Source organism: Elephas maximus, chromosome 4 (assembly GCF_024166365.1).
Source record: "Elephas maximus indicus isolate mEleMax1 chromosome 4, mEleMax1 primary haplotype, whole genome shotgun sequence".
Lineage (NCBI taxonomy): Eukaryota > Metazoa > Chordata > Mammalia > Proboscidea > Elephantidae > Elephas > Elephas maximus.
Window position 1 is genome coordinate 44548030 of NC_064822.1, and position 24618 is coordinate 44572647.

General features: G+C 44.1%; 1 protein-coding gene across 5 annotated transcripts in view; it reads right to left on the reverse strand.

The window, feature by feature from the left end:
* CAMK1D (calcium/calmodulin dependent protein kinase ID) overlaps nucleotides 1-24618 on the reverse strand; it is a 488630-nt gene that overhangs the window by 22432 nt on the left and 441580 nt on the right. The gene's annotated exons all lie outside the window — the stretch shown is intronic.

Below are 24618 nucleotides of genomic sequence, written 5' to 3' on the forward strand. Positions count from 1 at the left end.
AACTGAAAGGTCTGTGGTTCGAACCCACCAGCCACTCCACAGGAGAAAGATGTGGCAGTCTGCTATCGTAAAGATTACAACCTTGGAAACCCTTTGGGGCATGTAGGGTCACTATGAATTGGAACTGACTTGACAGCATTTTTTTTTTTTTAATTAGGAAAGGCAGGCAGATGGAAAAGTTATTTCATCTTGGAAAAAACTAGATTTTAGGTAATTGAGGTTTTTGTTAATGAACAGCAGTGTTTTATTTTATTATTTGGCTTTCTTTAAAAAAAAAAAAACACATTTAAGAAAACCCCAGGGAAGTTTTATTCTTCTTGAGCCAATTTTCTTAACATGTATTCCAATTTCTTCTAGCCTTAGCTCTTTTTTGTACAGAATACTGTGTTTATGCGGCTGTACTGAAGGAATGGGCCTAGCTTTGAGTGGAGCATATTGTTGTTGCTGTTGTTGGCTGCCGTCAAGTTGGCCCCTGACTCATGGCGACCCCATGCACAACAGAATGAAACACCACCTGGTCCTGTGCCATCCCCATGATTGGTTTTAGATTAGACCATTGTGATCCGTAGGATTTTCACTGGCTGATTTTTGGATGTAGATGACCAGGCCTTTCTTCCTAGTCAATCTTGGTCTGGAAGCTCCTTGAAACTTGTTCAGCATCATACCAACATGAAAACCTCCACTGACAGATAGGTGAGGACTGTGTATAAGGTGCACTGGCCAGGAATCGAGCCTGGGTCTCCTGCACTGAAGGCAAGAATTCTACCCCTGGACCACCACTGCTCCCAGCTTGGAGTGTAAGTTAAAATGAAGAAAGAGGATTTTAAAATAAGAACAGAGGAGCAAACAGAAGTTGTAAAATCATGCTCAGATCTAGAAATTTCACAGACAGCTCCCTGGCCAGGCTGTTTCATTAGACAGTTCGTGTGGAGAGAGGCAGTCAAATACGAGAGAGAACAGCTTTGGGCTGTTATCTTCTTACACAGAACATGTGAGCTTTGTGGTCAAGGATCTGCCTATTTGCGCTTGTAATCGCCACGCTCTTTACTGATGTTTCTTAAGTGTGAACTATTTTATATATTAAACCATTCAAATAATCTACAAATGATATCTTCATGGGTACTCAAAAACAATAAACCCAGTCCCAACTTTTCTGGGCCTAAAAGTTTATGGTTCATAATATCTAAATTCCCCAACCCAAAGAAAGCCATGTCCAAATGCTTTAAGGGACATTCCATCTCCTCTATTCCAGCCTCAGCCCTATCTTCCAGGAAGAACTGTTACATCTTTCTAGTCTTTTCAGCTGTTATTTAATTTGTCATCTTATCTACCAGCAACACATTTATGCAACTGTACTACTAGATTCCAATTTGTTCTAGTTGAACTTCGATTGAGCCCTTATTTCGTGTCAAGAACTCCGCTGAAAGCTTTACTGCATTATCTCACTCAACCATCAATCACCTCCCATGAGGTGGGTGGGCTAGACATCTTCAGTTCACCCACTTTAGAGCCACTCCACTCTGCTCTGTGCCCTGGGAGGCTGACTTGTTATGCACTGATACATGAGTTATTGACCTCTCTGACTTCTGATACAGTCCAGCCAATATGGACTCCTATGGAGATGGTAGCGGACCAAGGAAATGGAAGTCACACTGTCTACTCCTCTGAGTCCCTCTCATCAGCCTCCCCTCAGGCTGATTATATCCCTGACTGAAGGCACCTGACTCTACCAGCCATTCTCTCTGGGTTGCAGTAAATGCTCCCTCTTCATCCCGTTGGGTCTAGATCAGCTGCTACTAAGTCCAGGGTCAATCTGCTATGCCTTGTGGTTCCCTCACACCCCCATCTTTGTAAACAGTCATTGTACGTTTGCTTTCATTGTAAGGTGCCCTCTAGTTGTTTCTGACTCATGGAAACCCCATGTGACAGAGTAGAACTGCCCCCAAGAGGGTTTTCTAGGCTATAATCTTTATGGGAGCAGATAGCCAGGTCTTTTTCCTGAGGGGCTGCTGGGTGCGTTCAAACCACCAACCTTTTGGTTAGCAGCCAAGTTCTTAATCGTTTGTGCTAAGGGTCCTTTTTCCCTTGTATATAAACCCCTCTTAAATTATCCTCTTTTGAGTTTTTCCTCTGTTTTACCATACAATGCTTAAAGGCAAAAAAACTCAGGTTTAGAGATTTGTCCAAGGTCACACACCTAATTATGACCTAGGACTTAAGCCCTATTCTGTGTGATTTCAAGTCTCTGTTCTGAACTATTTTGCTCATTCACTAAAGGGACGGAGGCTTGAAAACTCAGCCTTGTGTTTCAGCCTTAACTTTGAATTCTCCCTGCAGATCATTTACTTTGCCCCATCTGCCCTTGCATCTTCAAGTAGAATCCTATGATCTGACCCTACCTTTCCAAACTCCATCCCATACACTCTGTTATAGCATTTAACAAAACTGTCCATTTTTCTTGTGTACTTCTTAGTGTCTTTATATACCTTGGTCAAGTTGTGCTGACTTCACCCATATTTGGTACTTCCTTTCCCATCACCAAAAATAACAAGTGTCTAATTTTTTTACTATCTAGAAAGTGATTTCCCCTCCTTTCCTTCCCATCCCTGGTAAATACCAAAGAACATTGTCTTCTGAGTATATATCTATTCTTGACTTTTTATAATAGTGAAATATTTGCCCTTTTGTGATTGACTTATTTCATTCAGCTAATGTCCTCCAGATGCAGCTATGTTGTAAGTTGTTTCACGGACTCCTCATTTATTCTTTATAGTTGGGTAGTATTCCACTCGATGTATATACCACGATTTATCCATTCATCCATTGATGGACACTGACGTTGGTTTTCATTTTTTTCCTATTGTGAATAATGCTGCAATGAATATAGGTGTGCATATGTGTCTATTCATGTCTCTTGGATATATATGTAGGAGTGGTATTGCTGGACCATAAGGTATTTCTAGCTTTTTGAGAAGGTGTCATACCATTTTCCATAGTGGTTGTACCATTTTACAATCCCACCAGCAACGTATAAGAGTTCCAATCTCCCCATGACGTCACGGGAAACCCTGGTGGCATAGTGGTTAAGAGTTTGGCTGGTAACCAAAAGGTCAGCAGTTTGAATCCATCAGGCTCTTCTTGAAAACTCTATGGAGCAGTTCTACTCTGTTTGATAGGGTCTCTATGAGTCAGAATTGACTCGATGGCAATGGGTTTATGACCTCACCAGCATTTGTTGTTTTCTGTTTTTGATCATTGCCATTTTTGCATTTGGTTTCTTATTGTAGTTTTGATTTGCACCTCACTAGTGGCTAATGATTGCGAACATCTTTGTATGTAGTTGTTGGCCACCTGAACATCTTCTTGGGTGAAGTGTCTGTTCATGTTCTTTGCCCATTTTTTGATTGGATTGTTTGTCTTTTTGTTGTTTAGGTGCTGAAACTTTCTATATATTTTAGAGATTAGACCCTTATCGATATGTTGTTGCCAAACGTCTTCCCCCAGTCTGTAGGTACTCGTTTTTTATTCTCTTGGTAAAGTCTTTTGATGAGCATAGGTATTTACTTTTTAGGAGGTCCCAGTTATCTAATTTATCTTCTGTCATTCGTGTAATTTTAGTTGTGCTTGATAGGCTATTTATGATGAAAATTCAGTCCCCTAGTTTTGTCCCTAGGCTATCTTCCAGAAATCTTATAGTTTCAGTTTTGACATTTAGGTCTTTGATCTATTTTGAGTTAGTTTTTGTGTATGGTGGGAAGTATGGATCCTGTTTCATTTTTTTCTGCAAATGGGTATCCAGTTTTCCCAACACCATTTATTAAAGAGACTGTTTCTTCCCCAAAGAGTCGAAGACCAGCTGGATGAATTTACTCCTGGGTTCTTAATTCTATTCCATTGGTCTGTGTGTCATTGAACCAGTATCAGGCTGTTTTGGTTACTGTAGCTGTAGAGCAAGTTTTGAGACCGTGAAGTGTGAGGCTTCCTACTTTGTACTTCTTCAGTATTGCTTTAGCTATTCAGGGGCTCTTTCCTTTCCATATAAAGATAGAGATTAGTGTTTCTATTTCATTAAAGAATGTTGTTGGAATTTGGATCAGGATTGCATTGACTTTTTCACCATGTTAAATCTTCCAGTCCATGGGCATGGAATGTTTTTCCATTTATGTAGATCTCTTTTAGTTTCTTTCAGTCTTGTTTTACAGTTTTCCTTGTATAAGTCTTTTATATCCCTGCCTAGGTTTATTTGTAGGTATTTTATCCTTTTGGAGGCACCCCATACACTCTGTGTCTTGTATACTAAAATGCTTAGACTTAGTTTCCCACCCACCAGTTGCCTGCTTGTTTCTGGACCAAGGTAAAGCTGTGTACTTTACCTGAGCTGCCTTTCCTTTGTGCCTTCACCTGACTCTGGTGTACTCTTGAAGACTAGCTGGGGTGTTGCTAGGAAGACCCAGCCCCTGGCTTCCAGGTGGGTTAGGTGCTCCACTCTGTGCTCCCACTACAGTGGGTGGAGCTCCAGGTGACACTTCCTATACTCTGCCCGGCCTGACCTGTCCAACATGAGCTCCTTAAGGGCAGGGGCCTTACATACATGAGCTCCTTAAGGGCAGGGGTCTTACTCTTGTCTTTGAACTCAGTGTCCAGCCCATGGCCTGGCCATCACAGACGCTGAATAAATGCGTGAATGAATAAACACTCTTAAGGAAGAGGCTTTATTCCTTGCTCTTACGGCCCCATGGCTGGGATCTGACAAAGAACAAGGATCTAGGACACAAGAGAGCCCACCGCTGTCTCAAACTAACCACCAAACCTGACTCCTCGCACTCGTGGAGGTGTTGGAAAGGACAATGCTCCCGTCATTGACAGACATCTCAGAAGAACTAGGTGTGTAGGGCCCAGTGTGGAGAAGAAACTAACCTGCTTTTGTGCAGAGAATGCAATGTGGTTTGCCTTACCTAAGATACCACTCCTGTGTGTGGACACACTCTAGAAGAAGGTTTCCCATCAAGGAGAAAGCTTTTTAACGTGAATGTGAAAATCGACAACGGCCAATCATGACTCATTCGGCAGTGCACAATTTTTCTTGGAAACAGAAATGCTCTGATAGTATAAAGGCTTCTGTTGAGAGGCCCTGTGAGTTTACAATGGCAATTATGCTTCATTAAGTTATGTTCTTTCTGCCAGTTTGCCCTTGGCCATGCAACTGTGTACCTACAAAACAGATGCCTGCTGAAAGGATTTCCAAGTAATGATCAGTTGTTACCTTTTTACCTCTTTATGTACCTTTATCTCCACAATTCACCTCACCCCCTATGTTCTTGCAAACCTTTGGGCCTTCAATTATGTATTTAGGGTTCTGTTTTTTTCTCAAAGCCTTTTGGCACCAGAGACAGATAGAAGGACAGGAGAGAGCAGTGTCAGGGGTAGTGGTGGGAAGAATGCTAGCCATGGTTGACGTCAGGCAGTGGTTTCTAAAACACATTTCCAGGTGGATCTTGTAGTACTTTAAGGTCATCATTTTTAATCAGCCAACATACACATATTCACTTAGTGGCTTATGTATACTTAGCATTCATTCATTTATTTTGCACCTACTAAATATCAGGTAGGGGCTCTGGTGGTACAGTGGTTAAGAGCTCAGCTGCTGACCAAAAGTTTGGCAGTTGAATTCACCAGGCACTCCTTGGAAACCCTGTGGGTCAGTTCTACTCTATTCTATAGGGTCTCTATGAGTTGCAATTGACTTGGCAACAACAAGTTTTTTATATATCAGGTAAGGAGCCCTGGTGGCACAGTGGTTAAGTACTTAGCTGCTAATCTAAAGGCTGATGGTTCAAGCCCACCAGTCACTCTGCAGGAGAAAAGACCTGGTGATCTGATCCCATAAAGATTTACAGCCTAGGAAACCCTATGGGGCAGTTCTACTCCATCCTTAAGGTCACTCTGAGTCAGAATCAACTTGACAGCACACAGCAACAACAACAATATACCAGGTAGAGTCCTTGGTGGTGCAAATGGTTAATGCACTCAGCTGCTAATCAAAAGGTCAGAAGTTCGAGTCCACCCAGAGGTGCCTTGAAAGAAAGGCCTCACAATCTATCTTTAAAAAATCAGCCATTGAAAACCCTATGGAACACAGTTCTACTCTGACACACATGCGGTTGCCAGGACTTGAAACTGACTCACCAGCAACTGGTTTTACACACTAGGTACTGAGTTTGATACTAGAGATACAATGATAAATAAGAACCCATTCTTGCCTTCAGGAGCTTGGCTGAGGGGAAGACAGAGATAATAATGACAATAAGATAATAAGGTAGCAATGATAAGAGAGACAGGCATGGAGTACTATGGGTACATACAGCCTGAGCATCTAACCCCAGTTGTTTTGGGGGTTGGAGAAGATGTGGATGCCTTGCTTTAGCTTAGCAATGAGCAGAAGTTTTGTAGGAGGAAGAGAGGGGGCTGTAGGTGGGAGTGGCAGACCAGGAGTAAAGGCATACAGGCCTCAAAAAATGAAGGGAAGTTTGCTGCTGCTGGAGTATAAAATACAAGTCAGTGAGCAGTGAGAGATGAGGGTGGTGACATGGACAGGGGTGAGATCCCGGGGGGCCTTATGCCCCCCACTAAGGTGGGGATTTTCCCTGGTAGGTGGCAAGAAGCCTCTGAGAGGTGTAGACAGAGGAGCCATATGGACGACTGACCTTGGCAGCTGTGAGGCAGAAGGATTCGAGGCAGGAAGACAAGTCAGCTGCTGTACCCCAGGCAAAGGAGAGATGGGTGACTAAACCAAGGCAGTGGTGGTTGAATTGGAGGTACAGACAGATTCACAGTTCAGAGATAGGACTGGGAGGATTCGGAGCCTAGCAATGCAGCAAGTGAGGGCCAGAAAGAGCACAGCTGCTGTCAAGAGGCGTGAAGAACATAAAGGAAGGAGGGCAGGTCTGGAGGTGGCCCGGGTGCACTGACACAGTGCCTGGAAAGCCCAACTTCTCCTTTCAGCGGCAATGCCCCACTCATGGAAGCAGTGCCAAGCAGTTTTGTGTGTGTGTGTGTGCGTGTGTGCATGTGTGTGTGTGTGTGTGTGTGTGTGTGTGTGTGTTTTGGGGGTAGGAGGAGTGGAACCTAATCCAACCCAGAGTGGCCTATGAGGGAGCCTGACACCAGTGGTAATTTGTTGTTGTTGTTGCTAGCTGCCATTGGGTTGGCCCCCAACTCATGGTGACCTCATGCAAATGGGACAAAATGCTGCCCTGTCCTGCACCATCCTCATGATCAGTGTGGATGGGACCGTTATGATCCACAGGGTTTTTACTGGCTGATTTTCAAAAGTAGGTCGCCAGGCCTTTCTTCCTAGGCCATCTTAGTCTGGAAGCACTGCTGAAGCCTGTTCAGCATCATAGCAACACGCAAGCTTCCAACGACAGACAGGTGGTGGCTGCACATGCATTGCCCAGGAATCAGGAGGGTTCTCCTGCATAAAAAAATGAGAATTCTACCACTGAACCACTACTGCCCTCCGGTGGTAATAAGCTCTGGTAATTACACTGGATCTTGCCTAGGTTTGAACTGAAGACCAAGAGAGGGCTGAGAAGAGATGATTGTGCAGATGTGGAGGGAGAAGCAGAGACGCCAGGTGGGGAAGACCTGTGCATAGGGTGAGTCTGCGAGAGAAGCCAGTGCTGGGGCTGTATCAGTGCTGGGGGCCTCCAGTTCAGTCCACAGGAAGCCCAAGACAGACAACAAATCCCTTTTCCTTAATTAAGGTGTTTAGAGAGAATCTGTTATTTGCAACTAGAAGTGCCGACATGCTAAAGGGAATAAGATGAGCAATTCCATTCAGGTCTCGGACAGCTGGACCAGGTGCACGTGAGGGATCCTGGTTAAGGCAGTCAGCAGGAAGTTGGATATGGAGCTGAGCCCAGGGACATGGTCTGGCCTGGGGGTGCCGAGTTAGAGCCATCAGCTTTTGGATTAAAGCTGGGAGAGTGCAGAAGATCACTCAGTGAGAATCTGCAGACAAAGGGCTTGCAAACAGGCCCCCCACAGGCCTAATCTGGTACACAGATGTCTTTTTTTTTTTTGGCCAGCAGTGTTTTTAAACAATTTTGAATTTGGATGCCCATTGCTATGGATTGAATTGTGTCCTCCCCAAGATATGTGTTGGAATCCTAACCCCAGTACCTGATGATGTAATCCTGCTTGGAAACAGGGTTTTTTGTTGTGTTGAGTAGGTTAAACCCAAGTAGAGTGTATTCTAAATCTAATCACCTCTTAGTTATAAAAAGTGCAGATTAGACATAGAGACATCTGTGGTGGGGGTGGGTGGGGACAACCATCATATGAGGAGTGTCTACAAGCCAAGGAACCGTGGAATGCCCAGGACTACCTACAAGGAAGGAATAAACATGGCTGAGACTCTGATTTAGACTTTTAGCCTCCGGAACTGCACGAACATAAATTTCTGTTTTTTAAAGCCACGTACTTGTGGTATTTGTGCGTAGAAAGGGGTTGATATAGACCCAGCTGGTCAAGTATGTAAATTATCTACCTGACTTTCCACCCTACTAAGTTACTGATGGAAACCCTGGTGGTGCAGTGGTTAAGAGCTATGGCTGCTAACCAAAAGGTCGGCAGTTCAAATCCACCAGGCGCTCCTTGGAAACCTTATGGGGCAGTTCTACTCTGTCCGATAGGGTTGCTATGAGTCAGAATCGACTCGACAGCAGTTTTTTGTTTTTTTTTTTTGAGTTACTGACAGAGGGCTAGTGGTGGCTGGAGCCCTGGAGCATGCAACTGTTAAGGAGAAGAGGAGCTGTTGCACCACGTTAGGTGCTGCCGGGGTACAAGTGGTGCCAGAGAAGTGATGCTGCCAGTCAGAGCTCACAAGCTAGATGCCCAAGTGTGGGGTAAATTCCTCCTTGGTAATTGCTGCAGGAATTCAGGAGAGAGTGAGAAGTCTGTGATTGAGTGATCAGGGAAGGCTCCTTGGAGGAAGTGTCACCTGAGTGATCTAGATAAGCGATTCCAGGCTGGTTGCCATCAGTCACCTGGGAATCTTGAAAAAATTAAGATGCTCTGGATCATTCCAATATTGAGTGTGTCCAAATCTGTGAGGATGGGACCCATTTTTCCAGTTGCCCTCAAGTGGATTCTGATTCATGGTGATTCCATGTGTGTCAGGGCAGATCTGTGCTCCATAGAGTTTTCAGTGGCTGATTTTTTGGAAGTAGATCCCCATGCCTTTCTTCAGAAGCACCTCTGGGTGGACTCGAACCTCTAGTGTTTTGGTTAGCAGTCAAGCAGTTTAACCGTTTGCACTACCCAGGGACTCCTAGTTATCTTTATTATTATTATTATTTTAATTATAAAAGTAATTCATGCTCATTGTTAAAAAATTCAAATAGTACAGCAGAGTGTAAAGAAAAAGTTTGCTCCCAGATCCTTATCCCCACACCTGTTATTAATTTCCTATGAATGCTTTTCAGAAATTTCCCTGGCACATGCAAGCATGTAAATATGTGTATGTGTGTAAATATCTCCAAACTAGAATGCAAATGGCCTGGACGTTTAGCACAGGCTGGATGGCTGTGTAGGAAGAACGGCCAGTTTGTTTCTTTGCATGTGCCAGGAAGTCCCCAGCATGACCAAAATGATCCCTCTTCAGGGAATACTCTTGATTTTTCCCTCTTGAGGTTTTCATCAAATCGTAGCCGGCCACCTTTCTGGTCTCCTGGCCCCACAGTGAGCACAGGCTGGCTCTGCAGGGCACTGCTCCATGGGAGCTGTCCCTGGCTCTCCTGCCTTCCCTGAGCACAGCCCCTTTGATCCTCCACTGAGAACCAAAACAACAACAGAAACCCCACTGCTGTTGAGTCCTTTCTGACTCACAGCGACCCTATAGGATGGGCTAGAACTACCCCATAGGGTTTCCCAGGCTGTAATCTTTACGGAAGCAGACCACCACATCTTTCTCCCGAGGAGTGGCTGGTAGGCTTGAACCACAGACTTTTGTTAGCACTTAACCATTGCACCACCAGGACTCCTTCCACTGAGGATAGAGGAAGGAAGACTGCTGGTCAGGTGGTTCCCTGGCCGTCACCAAATACTGACTGAGCAGAGACTCTGTCCCACGCAGAGGAATACAGCATTGAAGAAGCTGGTCAGTTTCTCCTCTCAAGCTCTCAACCTCTGGGTGGCCTCAAACCTCCAACCTTTCAGTTAGCACTCAAGCAGTTTAAACGTTTCCACCACCCAGGGACTCTACAGTCTAGCTGGCGGATGGGGTAGACACTCAGCACTAACCTTCAAAATAAACAGAGAAGGCAATGGGCAGCTGGCCATGGGAAGCCACGGCATTTTCGTCCTCAGTCGAGAATATTCCTTTTCATATTCTGCTCTTAGTGCCTGGTATGCTCTTCTTGGGTCCATGGGACTGACTCCTCCTGACTCCCCAAAGCTCACTGTGTGTGGCCCTTCTTCTGGATGCTTTCCTGACCCCCACCCCAGCCAGGCCAGGCACCCTGGTTCTGTTCCCTCCCTGTATCCCGTTGTTATTGTGTGCCTTCAAGTTGAGTCCAACTCATAGGACCCTATAGGACAGAACAGAACTGCTCATAGCGTTTCCAAGGCTGTAATCTAACAAAAACAGACTGCCACATCTTTTCCCCACAGAGTGGCTGGTGGGTTTGAACCTCTGACCTTTCGATCAGTAGCTGAGCGCTTAACCCCAGCGCCACCAGGGCCCCTTCCCTACATCCTAGGCACTGCTATTATGGTACACAAGCTCGTTTATCTCTCTCTCTGTCCCACCATCTCCTCTGTTAGACTGTGAGCTCCTGGAGGGTGGCAATGGTATCATTCATTTTTACAATCCTGGTGCCTAGCCGGGGACATAGTATGTGCTCAAAAATGCCTGCTGGGTGAATGAATCCTTCAATGCTTCAGTAAGTGTTTCAAGGGCAGCCACCCCACCCACTTGACCCCTCTCCAGACATTACCCATTCTTCAAAATCCAGCTCACATCCCATCTCTCTCTAGGTTCCTCTCAAGAAATTTTAAAACTATTATTTCCTGGTTATAACTTTTATCTTTCCATCTTGATTATGACTACCTGAAGGACAGAGACTGTGTCACATATGGTATTTGTTTTATGTCTTTCATTAACATTCAACACTATTTGATAAATACTTGTTGATTGGTTGTTTTTTGATAAACAGTAAATACTTTACATGAAACATTTATGTCTCTGTGTGTGTATGTGCACGCGCACATAACAGCATATACTAAAGCTGACGTAAGAAGTAAGGCTGAACGCCCTGAAACCAAAACCAAACCAAACCTGTTGTCGTTGAGTCGACTGCGACTCATGGTGACCCCACGTATTACAGAGTCGAACTGAGCTCCATAGGGTGTTCCTGGCTGTACTCTTTACAGAAGCAGATTTCCATGGTGCCACAGGTGGGTTATAACTGCCAACCTTTATGTTAGTAGTTGAGCGTAAACCCTTTGCATCACCCAGGGACCTTGAATGTCCTGAAATGGGTGTTTATTCTGGAAAAATTTTTTTTACTAAACTTTACCAGGTGGAATACTTTTTCAGTAATTTCTGCCATGAAGCCTCCTACCGGCCAACAGCTTTTGCTGCAAGTGATATCTTTCAAGGCAGATTGGAATGAACACAGCAAACCCTCAACAAATATCCTCTAAGAGCACATTTATCCAATGACCTACTTTACATGTACCAATTTCCCTGTTCTGGATTTCCTCCAACCAGCAACTGCCCATCTGACGACATAACTCACAGGTTGGACACCTGGTCCCAGCCTGAATCATCAAACCAGAAGTTGAAATAATGTTGAAGAAGTACTTGTGTGATAGGAGGATTTGCACAGAATCTTATGCTGGGCTCCCAAATTCATGATCTGGTTCAATCGCTTGTTTGTGGAACTGAGAAAGTGAGTCCCAGAAAGCCAAAGAGATTCCCTCAGGGCCACAGTCAGTGGCAGACCAGGGCATCTATCTACAGACATTGACTGAGCACTTACTGTGTGCCAAGAGCTGATGATCTAGCAGCGAACAGCAAAGACATGGATCTTGCTGCTCACAGTTCACCATCCAACCATTTAAATGGGACAAGTGGAATGCTTACTTTTCTGGAGTAGAGAAACTAACAGTATTGTGTCCTGTAAAAGTTAACAATAACCAGTTGTTGTTGAGTTGATTCAGACTCAGGATGACCCCATGTGTGTGAGAGTAGAACTGTGCTCTGTAGGGTTTTCAGTGGCTGATTTTTCAGAATAGATCTCTAGGCCTTTCTTCTGAGGTATCTCTGGGTGGACTCAAACCTCCAACCTTTCAGTTAGCAGCCAAGTGCCTTAATTGTTTACACCACCCAGGAGCTCCAGCATTAATGATAGCTAACATCAACTGAAGGAGCCCTGGTGGTGAAGCAGTTGAATACTCAGCTGCTAACCAAAAGGTTGGTGGTTTGAGCCCACCAGCTGCTGTAGGGGAGAGAAGATTACAACCTTGGAAACCCTATGGGGCAGTTCTACTCTGTCGTATGAGTCAGAATTAACGATGCCAACGAGTTTTTTTGGGTACCACCAATTGAACACTTATAGCATGAGGCACTGGGTTATGTAATATATATGTATTATCTCATTTAATGCATACCTATAAGGTAAGTATTTTAATCTTCAATTTCCAGACCAAGCCATATTAACCTTTAAGCTGTGGGGAAATACTGTCCACACACGCCTTCTAAACCTGCTTCTGAAGTCATAATTTTCCCAAATCATTCATTTCAAAACAAAGCCAGAAACAAGGTCGTGTGACCTGACAAAGAAATAAAGAACAGCTCAGAGTCCTTGTAATTACAAAATCAATGCCTAATGTTCTATCCAACCTGCCTTCCTGAAAGATGGATTGAAGAAGAATGGCTAGGACCATTATGGCCCTGTCTCAGGGAGAAGGACTGGAGAAAAATGAACCTGCCATCTGTATTGAACCAAATTCCAATATGATCACATCAAATAGTCTTCCTTCAGGGCCCTGCTGCCACACAGAGCTGTGAGGCAGCTGAGAGGAGTTAAAACCTCCGTCTGTCAAGACCTTGTAGAACTGTACGGAGTAGGCAGAGTCCAGGCACGCCTCCCTGACCTGGAGCAACTGGGAAATAAAGTAATATGCGCAAGTGTGGAATAGTCTCAGAATCTGAAAGGTACCACTTAACAACTGAAAATTTTCTTAAATATTTTATATAAAAAGTATTTGAATGCAAGAGTCCACACTAACAACTGAATAATCATCAGTGAATGGCAACCCAGTGTTCTCTAGTTTAATTGGAATGAAAAGGCTCAGAAGGAGAAAGGAGAGAGATTTTTTCAAGGAAAGATCTGTTGCTACTCCCAAAAGCCAGGTCTGACTTTGCTTTCAGAGAGGCTGTGTGGTATGGTTTTCTCAGCCTGAGGTCGAGAGTCGGGAGACACAGATTCAAATCCTAGTTCTAATAAGTACTAGTTGAGTGACATGGGGAAATGATTTATCCTCTTTGAGTCTCAGTTTCTTTTGTAAAATGAAGATAATAATACCCCCTTTAATAGAGAGAGTGTGTGTGTGTATGTGTGTGTGTGTGTGTGTGCATATCCTTGGTGCAAATGCTGCTAATCAAAACTTTGGAGGTTTGAGTCCACTCGCAGGTGCCTCAGAAGAAAGGCCTGATGACCCACTTCTGAAAAATCAGCTATTGAAACCTTATGAGGCACAGTCAGAGTCAAATTGTATATATATATATTTTTATATATATATAGGCACACACACACATATATATTGCACACATAAATACATAATATGGATAAAATGTATGAAAGTGTCTGCCATAAAGCAATCAGTAAATCTCCTTCTTCTCTTTTCCATCTCACCAACTTGGTCTAATCCTTCTCAGTTTCCTTCAGCTGAAACATTCTGAAATGGGAGGGCGGCTGCTCAGCCTCAGGAAAGAGAAAAGCGAGGGGGAGGGAGGAGGAGAGGAGCCCTGAGGGACTCATTTCAGTGTCCCACGGCTCTAAATGTGAAAATGAAGCCACGTGGGTTCTAATTTTGTACAGAGTCTCAGAACCATCCACTGAAGTCATGTATCCTGACCGAAACTTCCAAACTGCTGTAGAAAGAAGAGAGAGAGACGCTGTCCCTGGTGATTACTTGTGTACTGTGCTATGATCATGATGACAGAATGCACTAGAGACCCGGTTTTCAACTTTGACCTTTCTGTACCAATATTCCCAAGAATTTAGTCAAGGAGCCCTCAATTCTAGGAATAGCACAAGCCTTCCTGAGAATACATGCTCAAAGACCTATTTGTTAAGGAAGAATTTTAATGCAATTAGATAAAAAACAAACCAAACTGGCTGCTGTTGAGTCAATTCTGCCTCATGGCGACCCCATGTGTTACAGAGTAGAACTGTGCTCCATAGGGCTTTCTTGGCTATAATCTTTACAGAAACAGATCGCCAGGCCTTTCTTCCATGGCGCTGCTGGGTGGGTTTGCACTACTGACCTTTAGGTTAGCAGGCAAACGCAAACTGCTTGTGCCACCTAGGGACCTTGACTAGACCAGGGTGCCATAAAAATGACTGAAGCAACAAACCTATACATATATTGCAAACTAGGTAAGCTACATAAGGCCAACCCAGACCTGATGGGTCTTTGAAAACCGCTAGCAAATCAATGAAATCTGGGCCTCCCTCTTTGGTAACGAGAGTCTGTTCAGTAGCAAACAACCAGTAGACAACACCCTTTGTCTTTCTCTCTTGGCATTTGTTAGGTATTCAACAGGTGTTTACGGAATGAATGTCCTAGACCTGTACTAAGGAATCTGGGTTTTATTCATCTTACTCTGGACAATATAATAGACCTTTTAGAATAATAAAATAAAGCAAAGATTTTTAAGCTGATAAATCTTTTGTACTTATTTTCAAGGCCAACTTAGTAAGCAAAACAGATTTCAGCATATTACTTGGATTTATAGAATACAATGACTGATGAGACATGAATCATTAAAAAAAATACAATCCAGTTATTTTGGTAACTATATATTTGATCCTGTGCACGACAGAGCTTTCTCTTTGCAGACTTAGAAGAGCTCAGGTAGGGGAAATAATGGGTCACCTGTTAAAACCATGTGCTCACCAACCCCAGCACTGCAGTCTTATGCAACTGCAACTTCAATTTCTTATGAAATTCCCCACATCATTCCCTGACAGCTGAATAATGCCTTAGAAAGCTGAGGAAAGAGTAAACAGATGAGTGAACATTTAGGGAAGAAAGGAAAGGGAATACTGAAGGGGCAAAAGGAAACACATTCCTTAGTTTATGCAGGACTGGAGCCAAAGATTATAGACCGGGAGGGACTTGAGACGTGGAGACCAAGAGTGAAAACACTTCTCCAAGCCTGGGAACCTAGCAGCATAATCCATTTTGAGTAAAATAGCTTTAAAAATTCTTGCAAGTGGCCATCCTAAGTACAACAATTGGTCTCTTTTCACCTGGAGCAACAGTGGAAGAAGAAGAATCAGGAACAGGAGAAGGAAAAGAAATGTATGGCTACTTGCCTCCAAGAACAACTGCCAATTTTGCCAGGAGACCAGAAAAAGTAGATGGTGCCCAGCTACCACTACTGAACATTTTGATTAAAGACTATAGAAGAATCGTGATCAAAAGGGGGAAAATGGAGAGCAAAATTTCAAATTTTCATGGATTCCAGATTTTCTGGAGCCATGGAGGCCAGACGAACCCCTGAAACTATTGCTCTGAGAAAATCTTTAAATCTTAAACCAAAAATATCCCTTAAAGTCTTCTTAAAACCAAAGAGTACTTTAGCTAAACTAGTAAAGAATGTTTGCTTTCAGCATTCTGCTCTTTTAAGATCCATCTATATGGAATCAAATTGACAACAGCAACTTGAAATATTAGGTAGAAAATTTAGGGGGCAGTGAGTTTTTGTTAATGGGGTATTGTGGATTGAGTTGTGTCCCCCATAAACATGTGTCAACTTGGCTAGGCCATGATTTCCAGTATTGTGTGATCGTCTACCACTTTGTCATCTGATGTGATTTTCCCATGCATTGTAAATCCTATCTCTATGATGTTAATGAGGCAGGATTAGAGGCAGTTATGTTAATGAGGCAGGACTCAATCTACAAGATTAGGCTGTGTCTTGAGTCAATCTCTTTTGAGATCTTAAAGAGAGAAGTGAGTAGGGAGACAGAGGTACCTCATACCGCCAAGAAAGTACTGCCAGGAGCAGAGCGCATCCTTTGGACCTGGGATCCCTGCGCTGAGAAGCTCCTAGACCAGTGGAAGACTGATGGCAAGGACCTCTCTTGACAGAAAGAGAAAGCCTTCGTTTGGAGCTGGCAGCCTGAATTTGGATTTCTAGCCTCCTAGACTGCGAGAGAATAAATTTCTGTTTGTTAAAGCCATCTGCTCGTGGTATTTCTGCTATAGCTGCACTAGATAACTAAGACATGGGGGAAGAACAACTCAGAAAAGGAGGGTGAGAGTGGTTGCACAACTTGAAGAATATAATCGATGTCACTGAATTTCACATGTAGAAACTGTTGAATTGGCATATCTTTTGCTGCGTATATTCTCAACAACAGCACCAAAAATAATAGAGATTAAAAAAAAAATCTACACATAGTAATAGTTTGGACTAGACAACAACAAACCATTCAAAGCTCTAATTCGTGTTGTAAGACATAGTCCCACTTCCAAGTATATGTAACATATTCACACCAGCGTCAGCCAAATGGGTGTGCAGCGAGGAAGCCTGGGGGACGGGCATATAGGCAGCGAGCTCCTCAGGTAGGGTCAATCACATTTGAAAAAAGTGTGCACAAAACCACCGTAATCTCGGCTTGCTTGTGCTAACAGTGGAATTGAGTACATAACAGACAGAGAGAGGATGAGTGAGGAGCGCTTCCAACACCCAGGAATGTCGCGTTCGGAAAAAAACAGCTCAACTTTCAGCAGCTAAGATTAGTTCTCATGAGTAATGAATTTCATACTAAAGCACTGAGGGGTACAGACATCCAGTCTGGAGGTGATTAACACCAAGTATTAACTGATGGTCCAGAAACGCTGGAGTATTTCCAATTAGATTTTTTTTAATTGTGGTTAAATGCATATATTAAAAAAGTTTGCCATTTTAACCATTTTTCAGTGTGCAATTCAGTGATGTTACTTACATTCACTATGTTGTACAACCATCACTACTATCCATTTACAAATTTTTTTTTATCATCTTTAAGAGAAATTCAGTACTGCATAAGCCACAACCCTCCATTTCCCCAGCCCGTTTAACCACGAATAAACCTCTGTCTCCACGCATTCGCATATTCTAGATATTTCATATAAGTGGGATCATACAGTATTTGTCCTTTTGTGACTGACTTATTTCCCTCAAGCAAATGTTTTCAAGGTTTACCCATGCCATAGCAGCATTCCTCTTTATGACTAATATTGCACTGTATGGATATACCGTATTTGGTTTATCTACTCATCTATTGATGGATTCTAATCAGATTTTTGGATCTAGACTTTGCTTTCCTGGTTGTTAGTTTTTTTTTGTTTAATTCTTCCCTCCCACACCCCTACTCCCGGGGCTCCCTTCCTTCCTTCCTTTCTCTCTCTCACTCTTTCTGTTCTGACAGGTAAGCAATTATGACTCATAACCACATGTTGGAAAGGCCTTGGTGTCTCCATTCCAAGGGCCTTGGTCTTTCATCACACACTTGTCCTTCTAGCCTTGGTTTACTCTCCCACAGTGTACTCTGAGACTGACTAGAAAGCAAGTCCTGAGAACACAGCAAGGAGATCAGAGGCCAGAGAGTGGGCTCAGGTGCTGTCTAGTCATGGTGCCCATGTTATCTGGTGAGTCATGGGCTTATGATCTGCCTTTGGGGTCGTCTTATCACCTCCACAAAGGTTTTCTTGATTTGCTGGGTGTGGGGTGGAATCTCTCACCCTCCAGCCTCCATTCTCTTAGTCACAAACCCTGCTCCGAGCAAGTGTCTGAATTCACAGTTCTTGCTGTTGTACCACCTCCTGGTGAGCTGGCCTCCTCCCTCTCTGGCACGGATTTCTTCTTTCTGCTATAGGTATACTGCTTCCCTCCTGCCTTCATGTTGTGCTGTTCATTCCAGATAGTAAATATTTAAAGACATAAGGGCCTCCTTTGATTCTTTAATTTGCTCAGTATGGTGCTGCTGCTACTGCTGCTGTTAGTTGCTGTCAAGTTGATTCTGATTCATGGAGACCTCATGTGTTACAGAGTAGAACTGCTCCATAGTGTTTTCTTGGCTGTAATCTTAGTGGAAGCAGATCACCAGGGCTTTTCTTCTGCGGTACTACTGAGTGGGTACAAACCACCACCCTTTAGCATAGCAGCTGAACACAAACCCTTTGTGCCACCTAGGGACCTAGTATGGGACTAGGTGAATTAAAAATTCTGATAATCCAGAGATTATATTTTCCCCATCCCCACATTTAGATAACAAAAGTTCAATGCTGGATTAAATCTTTCAAGCTATATGTTTATGATTCTGTTTAAAGCTTGAACGGTACATTTTTTCTCATACACAGTAAGCACATCATATATCTAGATATTTGGGTCTTGAGGGATAAACCATCAATCTTGCTTCTGAACGTTTCTTCCAGGGAAGAGCCGAATGGAGGCCCATCCTTCGCTGGCACTCACCGCAGGTGAGCTCAATCCCTGAAACCCCGAGGTGGCAGACAGGCCGTTGGAGTGAACACTCTTCCTTCTGCCATCCCTACAGCGCAGAAAAGCTTAGGCCCCTTTCTTCTTTCAAGTTGGCTTAGAGCTGTTGTTGTTGTGTGCCGCAGAGTCCCTTCCGACTCATAGTGACCCTACACGATGCAGTAGAACTGTCCCACAGGGTTTCCTCGGCTGTCATCTTTACGGGAGCAGATCATCAGGTCTTTTCTCTTGGGGAGCCGCTGGGCGATTCGAACTGCTGACCTTTTGGTTAGCTGATGAGCACTTTAACCATTGTGATACCAGGGCTCCTTTGGCTTAGAGTAGAAGATACTAAAATCACAGAATGAAATGGGTAGAAGGAAGCTTGAGAGTCACTTGGTCTGATCTAGAAATTTCTAGCCATTTCTATAACGTCCCTGACAGTGACAGGGAACTCACGTTAACACAGGGCAGTCTGTTCATGTGGAGCAGCTGCAATAGCGAATTTCTCCTGCTGTGAGCCATGGTCTGTCCTGTCATGTCCCACAACTCTGATGTTCTCAGAGCACCACAGAGCAGGTCTCCCTTGCCCCCATGGTGGCCCTGCAGATGTTTGAAGACAGCTATTTTTGTACCCTGAACCAGCTTTCTCCTGGCAGATACCTACCCGTCCTGCCAAACTCAGATCACTATCGCCTCAAGGCCCCCAGCCGAGTTCATGGCTCTGCCCCAGGAGCTTCCCCAGAGCCTTCCTCACAGCTGACAGCCAGTAATACTGCGCTGTAACGTATCTGTTTATGTGTCTGTCTCCTCCAGCAGGCAGCGAGTGCCCCTGAAGCAGGGGCGGTAATAAAGCCCTCTCCGTAGTTCCATAATATGGCCTGACACATACTAGGCTCAATAATGTTAGGTAAATGAATGAATATCAACCCCATGCCTTCCATTCTCCACGATAAATATCCGTAAGCATCTAGCTGCTACTTAAATGACAGCTTCCAGGAGATGATGCTGAGATGGAAACGAGAGCACAGAGGAAGCAAAATGTTTTCTATCTGGCCTGAAGCTGCATAATTCATAGTGAAAGTGATGCCTTTGAGACAGTCTTCCCAGCTTTCCCTGCATAATGCCTTCTCTACCCAACGGCCTTTGCAAATACAATGGCATAGATACAGATGGATTCCACCTGCTCGAGTTCACTGGCAGGAAAATGCTCCTACCACATCTAAAATGTAGTATTTCTGGATCTCAGTCTCACTGCTTACAGAATTTCCCCCCATCACCCTGCATCCACTCTTTGAGAGAAGAAAATTTAAGGTTTTGCTATTTCCTAAGGAAGGAGACCTTCTATCAGCAGCTCAAACCCACCAGCTGTTCCATGGGAGAAAGATGTGGCAATCTGCCTCCATAAAACTTGCAATTCTGGAAACCCTGTGGGGCAGCTCTACTCTGTCCTACAGGGTCGCTGTGAGTTGGAATCAACTCAATGGCAATGGTTTATTTCCTGAGGGGTTAGAGGTAAAACAGCTGTCACAGGCAACTCCAGAAGCAGTGCTGAGAGGGTCAAGAGCCCCGGAACAAAGCTGAAATTGGGTCAAGCAGTACTTGTGTCTGACACTGAAGCTAAAAACGCTACAGGGACCTAAAACCCGCAAATGGCATTCCACCATCCAAAGGATCCACTCACCCTCTACTGTGGATGGGAGATTGTGGCACCTTTCTGAAAACCCTCAGAAAACAGCTAAACTGAAATGTAGTCAATGATATCATATCAGTAAACTTGGGGATTATAACAATTAATCAGTGCCTGCTGACATAAAAGTGATGGTCCTAGAATGATAAAGAAAAAAGCCAGGTGGTGGCTGTCTTCAAGGTGGAGACAGGAGCGGGTGTAAGGACTGGTCAGCATGTAGCCATTCTGACTAGCCAAGAGGAGTAGCTGTGCTTCTTGACAGAAATACCCCTGTGGTAGAGAAGGGTGACCTGGAGACTAATACAACCTTTGTGAACATATCTGAGGCCATCCAACTCCACTGCTCAGATTCCTTGCTTGTAAAGAAGCTCAGATTCCTTGTTCGTAAAGAAACCTTCTGGTTTTAATTTGGTTCCTCACGGAGCATTTCCTATAGGGAGAGAGCACGCTAGTTTGCTGCCATCCGTATCCAATTACCTTGTGGGGCACAAATCTCACCACGACTTAGTAAATTGGCACTCCAGGGTTTTTTCTGAGTTTCTTTTGAGTCTGGCTAATAGGGATCAATTCACCAGGATCATTTGAGCAATATGAAAAATGAAAAAAGAAAAAAAAACAGTTGCTGTTGAGTAGACTCCAACTCATGGCAGCCCCATGTGTGTCAAAGGAGAACTGTGCTCCATAGTGTGTTCAGTGGCTAATTTTTTGGAAGTAGATTGCCAGGCCTTTCTTCCATGGTGCCTCTGGGTGGACTTGAACTTCCAACCTTTTGGTTAGCAGCTGAGTGCACTTCAGGACCACCCATGACACAGCAGTATGAATAAACAGATCTAACTTAGTTTCTAAACTTCTAAATCAAGGTCCAGACCCTGGGCCCATGCAGACCTGACCCAGGCAGTATGGCCCACCTGGTAAATGAATATAAAAACAAATCATTGCTGGTTGCTGGCAGTGCTAGTTAATTGTTCTTATGAAAGTTAGCACTTCGCATACTCATAGTAATAACAGCCATTTCAAATACCCCAGGTGTGGTTATTTCACTGGCGCTCAATAATTACACTTCACTCTCTCCTACCGAAACTTAGTTAACATTTTCTCCCTTGGACATATAAACACAAAACTCAGTGCCGTCGAGTTGATTCTGACTCATAGCGACCCTATAGGATAGAGTAGAACTGCCCCATCGAGTTTCCAAGGAGTGCCTGCCGAATTCAAACTGCTGACCCTTTGGTTAGCAGCCATAGCACTTAGCCATTACGCCACCAGGTTTCCCTTGGACGTATGGACTCCGTAAAGAGTGAGGTGTCAATGGTTCAAAGTGGCAGGGACTGCCTTGGCGAGGATCACCTTTGTCTCAGATAATGGATACAGCCCGCAGATTAGGCATTCATAGTTCCCCTGCTACAAAGCTAATTAAACTGTACATATAGGGTCGCTATAAGTTGGAATCGACTCGATGGCAATGGGTTTATGGGCAAATCAACATGTATATGGCCTAATTGAGGAAACTGAACAATGCAGGAGGCCAGTAAAAAAATTAAAGGGATTTACCATACGTATTTTGCCTAGAGTTTCTTCTGGGCAGAGAGGTCAGAGGTCACAGCATGGAAAAGTATCCTCTCTATCCATGGTCAAGTCCATCCTAGTCCAGCCTGCTCTAATGCCTTTGACCTGCCTGCTTCAGGTTGGGGGTGGGAATCTCCTTTCATTCTTTCTCAGATTATACCAGCAAAAATTCGCTGAGCTTCTCCATAGCATTTTATATCTCTGAACACAATTGGGGCAAGTGATCATTAAATAATCTCCTTGAAGTTGTGAGAAGAAAGGCAGACTACATGTTAGCACAAAATCGGGTTCGACCAATGAGATGCTCATTTTCCTCTCGAGTGGGGAAATTTATTTCCATGGAACTTGTGCTGTCTTGGCTGAGCCAACCTCCCAAGAATGGGCACCAACATGCTCATTGGGGTGCCTTGCACACCCTGACCTCTGTCCCAGCCAGCAGCTTAAGCTATGTAGGCAAAGCTGTTTTGTGCAAGTCCTAAACCCAAAGGAAGATTCCTGGCAGAACAAGGACCTATCAACTGTGTTTAAAAAATGAGTATCCTTGATAGGAAAAAATATTTCCTCTTCCAAATGATGGATAACATGAAAATGAGCATGGAGCTCAAAAGAGAGCTAAGCCATCAAGTATGACATTGAGGAATGTTTACACGGCATGCAGAGAGGAGGAAAATCTGGGTCCGCGGCCTGTCACAGGCACTTTTGCTGCAGTCTGGTATCTTAGTGTGACTGGTTTATCAAATGAAAATAGTGCCGTTCTCCAAAAAGTGGTAGAGGCGAACCGCTTTTCCATTACAGTTGATATGAGCAATGAGGAGCTCTGTGCAGATCCCTGTGGGTAATCAGCTTCCCCAGTGTGCTGCCTGTTGGTCACAGCCTGCTCGGCAGCCTGGCTCATAAGTCTTCAGACAATGGATGGGACTGGGAGACCAGGCACAGTGGATCAGTGGCAAGTAGCAATAGTCTGAGACTGAGAGTCATGAGTTCTAACTCCAGGGCCCGCCTAGTGCCACCCACACCAACCCAGGCCACAGGATTCTAAGGAACACTTCCTCACAGCCATAGCGGCATCCTACTCTAATGCCAAGACTTCAGGGAAATAATTACACACGCAAACTCAATGGGAATCTGTAGACATTAGCGTACATCAGAATAGTGGCTCAAGAATCAAAACAAACGATGAATGGATAAACAAAACATGGTACATCCATACAATGCAGTATTATTGAACCATAAAGAGAAAAGAAATTCTGATGCATGCTACAACCTTGAAAACAGTATGCTGAGTGAAATATACACCACCCACACCCATTGCTGTTGAGCCGATTCCAACTCAGAGCAACCCTACAGGAAAGAGTAGAACTGCCCCATGGGGTTCCCAAAGCTGTAGTTTTTATAGAAGCAAACTGCCACATCTTTCTTCCGTGGAACAGCTGATGGGTTTCAACTGCTGCCCGTTTTATTAGCAGCCGAGCACTTAATCACTGTGCCACCAGGGCTCCTGTGAGTGACATACGTCAGACACAAAACGACAAATATTGTGTGATCCCACTTACATGAAATATTTTGAATAGGCAAATGCATTGAGATAAAAATTTGTTAGTGGTTACCAGGGGCTGGGGGGAGGAGGAAATGGGAGTTACTACCTAAGGGGTGCTGAGTTTCTGTTAAGGGCAACTGAAAAACATTAGACGAGGATAGTGGTGATGGTACACAATGTGGTAAGTGGGATAAATGTCACCGAACTGTATACTTAACATGGTTAAAATGGCAAGCTTTTAAAATATCTATTTTATCACAATAAAATAAAAAAGAATCAGCACAGATGTAAAGGAAAAACAAGCAGAGATCAGATCAAAGACTTTTTTTGCCCAAGCCCAGAGAAGAGTTCTCTAGCCCACAGCAGACTCAGTCCTTTGCAGGAAGGGGACTGGCCTAGCACTCATTTCTTTAAACCTTTTTACCATCAAGCTGGGCAAGGCAGGACCTCTGATAAGAATTTTAGTTGAGGATTTAGGGAAGCAGGGTAAACAACACAGGGGTATCTGCTTACCCAGGAACCCCCGCCCCACCCTAAATTGTGTATGCGTGACTTTATCTGGTGAGAGGGTCCACAGCTTTCATTCCGGTCTTAAAAGGGCCTGTAACCGCCCTCCTCAAGCCCCGAAAGGAAAAAAAAAAAATGAAACTTGCAGAAGATGGTCGACATGCTTTGGAAGTCAAAGCAAAATATAAATGTAATATCTTAGTTTTACAGCTCACGTGAACCTGGCCTTTACCTATTTCTATAAGTGGGAACCCTACAGGCCAAGCACATTATAACGGATAAAATTCTCCTGCGATAACAGCAAGAATCTACAGGAGCTGTCACGTAAATCCACACAACGAAGCTACAAAAGCTTACCCAGCTGAATGTGTGCTGTAGAAAGGCTGTTTGCTTCCCAGATAATGAGACAAAGTCAATTCAGAGGGGATGTTTCCAGCATTCCCTGAGGACAGCCGGATGCCACATACTGTCAGCCTTTCTCTGATCACAACCCCCTAGGTTTTCATTGTGTGTAGGGGCTCTGCCTGCCAGAAAATCTTTCCTTCCTTGGGG